Raw genomic sequence first — 6,000 nt, forward strand, 5'->3', positions numbered from 1 at the left:
ATGCTGCCGAGTGCAGTCAAGCTTTTAGACTTAAGAAATGTAATCGGACCAAATGGATTAAATCCTGATAGAGGAACGAGTCTTTCGGGGGGTTGTGACACTAAAAAAATGTATCCACTGATTTACAGACATCTCTTTCACAATGTTAATCTATGGGGAAAAAAGTCTTTTGTTGTCCCATGGTGTCATGTGACGTACCCAGACGGTGTAATTCCACTTTTATCCACTATGTAAAATTGGCTTCAATGTGTGGCGCTGTGCATGGAGGCTGGTCAAGAAGCTTACGGTAAATCAAGGGTGTAAATTAGCTTGTCAGTATTTGAAAGTTGAACTGAAAAAAGTAATGCAGACTTTCCATTTCTTAGTTAATTTCACAGCAACATTTCTACGTCAAATGCAGGTGTCACCAACTCAAAAATGTCAAAATCCAGATTTAAATCCAGAACTACTTAACCAAAGAACATATAAACAGCTAGCTCTCAGTTCTAATGTAGCCTATATTTCAATGACTCACACCATAACCAGTGTGTGATACCTGAGAAGTGTTGTCCTCTTATATCCGTAACTGTGGTTGTGTGTTTCTGTGCATTGATATACCTGTGAATACAGTATGTGTGAGTTTCGTTGCAGAGGCTATACTGCTGTGAAAAAGGCTGCTGGCTCAGCATCTTTATTCTATAAGATTCAGCCTTATGTTTAGTCAGCTGTTCTTAATTGTCTCCCTGCACACACACACACACACACACACACACACACACACACACTACAGTCTTCTCTATTTATTCAGTGTAACAGGTGCTTTTGGCTCTCCCAGCGCACAAAGAAGGCAACATACAGCGTAGATGATTTAGTACATCTTTTAATATTGAGGCTACGTCCTCTTTGGAAGGAACAGAGCTTTCAGAGTTTATTTCTGTAATGATGTTTTATGTCGGTCGTTTGAAGGATGCAAATGGGCGCCACAGAGAGGCTAAGAGGGAAATGGAGCTGGAGAGAAAGGACCAGAAAAGTAGAGGAGGAGTCAGAGAGGGTGGGGAGGACGAGGAGGAGGGGATGCAGAAAATGTCAAAGTGGGGGAGATTGAGGATGGAGGGAAGAAGGGAGGGATTGTAATGATAAAGAGGAAAAAGAGAGAAGGAATGAAAACCTCACGATTCTGTTTGTGAGACGGCGTCTCGGCTGATGAGAGATGACTGTTGTGTCGCTGTGATCGTGCGGAGACGAGACAGTCGGGGAGGACAGAAAGAAGAGAGGAGAGAGGACAGCAAAAGTGGATGAAAAAGAGAGGAGAGAAGTAAAGTAACAAGGGAAGAAGCAGGGAGGAAGATGAAGAGAAGGGTAGGCAGAGTGAGGAGGAGGAAAATGGAGGAATAAAGAAGGCTATGAAAGGAATGAGTAGACGAGAGCGGAAGACGAGAAAGTAATAAATAAGAGAGGAGCATGTTTTTGCTTTGATGAGATAAGTGTTGCCTCCTCTCTCCACCTGTTGCTAGGCACACAGGGTATCTGTGGTGATAACAGCACAGTAAAAACAGTAGCACTGATGTGGATGACAACATGCAGTATGAGCATGAGTAACCAGGGAGAAACCATCACATCCTGCACAAAGGAACAATTGAACGCTTGGATGTGGGTGTGTTTAAGGTAGTGGAGATATTTACTGACAGAAAGGCTGTAATGCTTCACTTAGATGAAGCTCAACATGTCTGTAAACATACATACTGTAAGCAAATCAGTTTTTCTATTCTTTAACTAAAGAAATTATTTGTTAATACTGTGATGATAAAGGGGATATTCTGCAATATTCCTGCAATTTTGTTCATTTTCGTAAAACTGTAGGACTTGCAATGGAGATTTTAAAAGAAAAGCCCCGTTTCCAACAAACACTTTTGGTATAGTACTTTTGGAACCAACAGTAACCCTTCAGACATGGTACCTAGACTTGACGTCCGCTTACAGTTTCCACCACAAACAGTCCTCTTAAATGTGGGCGTGGTTGTTGTCATTAGTTCTTCTCAGGCAAGCTCAGGGGTTCAGTGCTGTTGGAGCCCACAGGAACTTTTTTTTTCTCCAATGAGGATTAAAATATATGCAGTTCTATGTAATCTGTCGAAATTAATTTATATTTTTGAACGTTTGAAGATCCACTCATTGCTAAAAGTGTCCGTCACCCAGAGAGACAATAAAAACTAAGGTAATGGTCACAGTGAGTTCAAATAAACACAAGAAGTTTGTGCTCTAGAGAAAGGATCAGCGCTCAGTGAATAACCTCCTAAGCCCTATGATAAACTATTATGGCAAGGCGTGTCCATGGCATGTCTTTGGGGTCATCAGGTGGGAACCTCCTTTCACCAGTGTTTTGTCTAGTTGGTCCCACGACTCCTCCAGGAGGCTAGACAGTGATCTCTTGCATCCCAGAGACACTCCCCTAATGCCAGCTCTCACTGCTCCCCGCAACGACCCAACAACCTCCTTTACCTTACTTACACATGGCTTTCTCAGCCCAAACAGCACTGCCACCTTCAACAAACCCAGGCTCCGTTTATGTGAGCTCCAGGTAGTGACCGTGCCGATACTACCTTTCCGAGCACATTCACCATACCCTATTTCACATGCTACATATCACAACTCCAATATATGCTAAAGTTAAAGGAGATAGAGAAGATAAACTCACAGGCTTTCTCAGCCCAAACAGCACTGCCACCTTCAACAAAACATTAACATTAAACATTGACATTAAAGGTTTGTTGATGGATTAATGTTATCAACTCATACATTGAGTAACTTACAAGTAAATGTTCCAACTTAAAGCATTTAATGAGACTGTGGAATAACCGCAGGTACCAGCCCTGGAAATTAACCTGACTCCTGTCTGACTGCGGAGCGTGGCCACTTCCTGTGTCTGTACTTTCAAATTAAATTCCCACATGGTCCAGTCATATAGGTTTTGATTTATTTTGACAAAGTGCAGCTCCTCATAGAGTTTCATGTTTGTTTGTTTTTTTGTGAGTAAGTAATCAATGAAATCTTGCTGACTAATAACCTTTCTGGTAGGGTTGGGTACCGAAACTTGGTACTTTTTGTACTTGGTACCAATGCGTGTTGGTACTACCGAGTACCGATTCACTTAAAATGAATCGTGCCAAATTTCGGTACCTAAGGTGGATGCGGAGCGCATGACTCGCACCTCAGGCTCTGCAACAATGGCGACAAAAAAAATGTGCAGACAAAAGTTAACGTGCAGCACTGTTCCTAAATGTTCTCAATAAAATGTTGAAATGGAGAAGTTTAGACTTTAAAAAGTACCGAAATAAGGTACCGTTTGGTACCGATACCGAATTCCAGATACTGGTACTGGTACCGTATCGGTTCAATTATGAACGGTACCCAACCCTACTTTCTGGTCATCTAACGCTTGGTCGACTGTTAGGGGGCAGCCTTAGCAACCATCACTTGTATAAGTTCACCTAAGTTGAACTCCACACAATATTCTTCCGCCAGAGGCAAATGAATAATTCGCCCCCCTGCTCTGACTGAATGGAAGTGAACGGGAGGCGAAATTCACCAATTTTAATTTTGGTCATGTGTGACCATACTCTAATACTGCTGTACCCACTGATACTAACAACTAACGAACAAACAAAAAAAACAATCAATATCAGTTGTGTGTCAGCCCATATTGCTCGTAGACCATCAGCAAACAATATCGGCGGCAAAAACTTTAAATGAAGTGAGGTCATCTTCCTCTTTGTATCTGATCATTTAAAATAGAGGTCGACCAATTCATCGGTTTGGCTGATTAATCGGCGCTGATAGGACTTTATATTAACTATCCTTAATGGCAGAACGAGGCTCTGACAGCTGTAACCTCCACTTGTCACGTGGGTACAGCCATAAGGCTTTTCAAGGAGTACCCCACATGCAAAGTCAAGGCAATGTGTGCTTTAGATAATTTAGTATGATTTAAATTAAAGTTAACTAATCTTTATTCGATGCATAATAAGGTTCCTGGTCATAGAATAGCTTTATGTGCTTTCTTTGTCTGCTAGCAAGCATGGTCGGTATAATATCGTAAGAATTAAGTAGCAAGCCTAGCACTAGCAATGTGTGTTATTGGCTGATTAATTGGCTGTTGTTTTTTTCCCGCTTGAAACTATTGTTATTATCAGCCTTTAAAAATCTGCTATCAGTCAAACTGTGATTAACATAACTGATATATAGTTAGCTTTGATCTCTGAGTGTTTTATTAGTAATAGATTGTGTTCAATTGATGATGCTTGGGTCTGTTAATTTACTGTTATTTCACTCATTGATAAAGCTAACAATGTGGAAGCCATCTTTAATTTAATTCACCTAAAGGTCATTTCAAATATTCATAAACAAGGTAAGAATCTTTTAGAGAGTGGCAAAGATAACTGTGTGACACATCCTTCATATGTACTGTCATATTTTTGTCCTCATCTGTCCACCATAGCTGTGATTTCATGCCAGTGGTTTTGTTTTTAGGTCAAAGTGTGTGAAGGAGAGAGACAGAGGAGACATGAGGGACCTCAGAGCTTCGCAGGTGTGTTAATGGATGTAACTATGACAACCAAAGACCCGCTGGGAGAAGGAGGAAGTGAGAGAACCAGTTAGGAGCTGTGGAAGTTAGTCATCAGGTAGAGAAACTGCACACAGCTCAACATCCAATATCCAGTTAGTTTACAGGAAATCTTAGAGAGCACTTCAGTGTAAACACACTCAGTGAGTGCGTCTCTGATTGAACTGGATGAACTTGAGTCCAGGAGGATGAAAATAAATTGATATGGGCTGTCACACCCTGCTCTTAGTCTGTGAGTGTGTGTTAAGACTGTGTAACTCAAATCCTCGTCTGGTTGAGCCTTGTAACTGAGGAGGGAGACAGGAAGACGGTCAGAGGACACTGCTTGTACCGAGAAATACCTCAACAGAGGGTCGAGGTGTAGATGCCACCCAGATGTCAAAATATTTGTACAATCTGTGAAAACAGCTATAGAGTTCCTACTTCTGCCAGAATATAATATGATATAATCAATATAATTAATAATTTATGAAGTATGAACTGATTTCACCACGGTAACCAGCTCTCTGCCGTCTGATAATGACAGCTCCACTTCAGTAACACATCCATCTGTTCGAGGGAGGTGAGCAGCACATATATGCATGTGTGTGTGTCACTGTTTTTGTGCTGTTTTAGAAAGAGAAGTGGACTATTGCTTATGTAACATGACTGCCCACGTTCAGTCATTTTCAACCCACACCCTCTCCAATGTCAATACTGTCAATGCTTTCAATAGGCATGAAGTGGTAGCTTCAGCACACTCGCTATCTGATTTATCCCAAGTGCAGAGTAAGAAAATAGACAGAGCTGTGTGCTGAAAGTATATTTTGTCATTTCAGATCAGTGCAGGTGTTTTACTACTTACAGGTTGTAGCTCTGTTTGTTTACTCCCAATATGAACTATACTCGATTTTATAGCAATACTTCAACCTATAACTTGTAAATTAGTCCTTTACAATGACCCGAGACTGTGGTCAGCTTCAATCCATACTAATTACAATGGAAATCAGTAGTTTCAAGTTTTTACGCCAGAAAAAAAGCCAAACTTTTCAAACCTCTCCCGCAGCATAATCCAGTTATCTAGTAATATCTTAATGTGTATTCTCAGACAATATTTTCTAAAACATACTCCCTGGTTCAACCGTCAAGGTCACCTTCTTTAATGGTGTGAATTCAGACCTGTTATAATAAAATACTGGCTCCGATGCATGTTGCTCAGTTAAACCAGTTACACCAGTCTTGAAGCACATAAGGCTCGTTTCCACCGCAAGAACTTCGGGGTAAATTTATGGGGCCGGGGCCGTTGGTGCGTGTCTCCACCGCAGGAACCACCCCTGAAGGACAGAGTTCCGGAACTTTTACAGTAGCTAAACAAGTCCCTGCCTCGGAGTAGGTACTCAGAACGGCCCCGAGAAACTCCT

Source organism: Epinephelus fuscoguttatus, linkage group LG20 (genome assembly GCF_011397635.1).
Source record: "Epinephelus fuscoguttatus linkage group LG20, E.fuscoguttatus.final_Chr_v1".
Lineage (NCBI taxonomy): Eukaryota > Metazoa > Chordata > Actinopteri > Perciformes > Serranidae > Epinephelus > Epinephelus fuscoguttatus.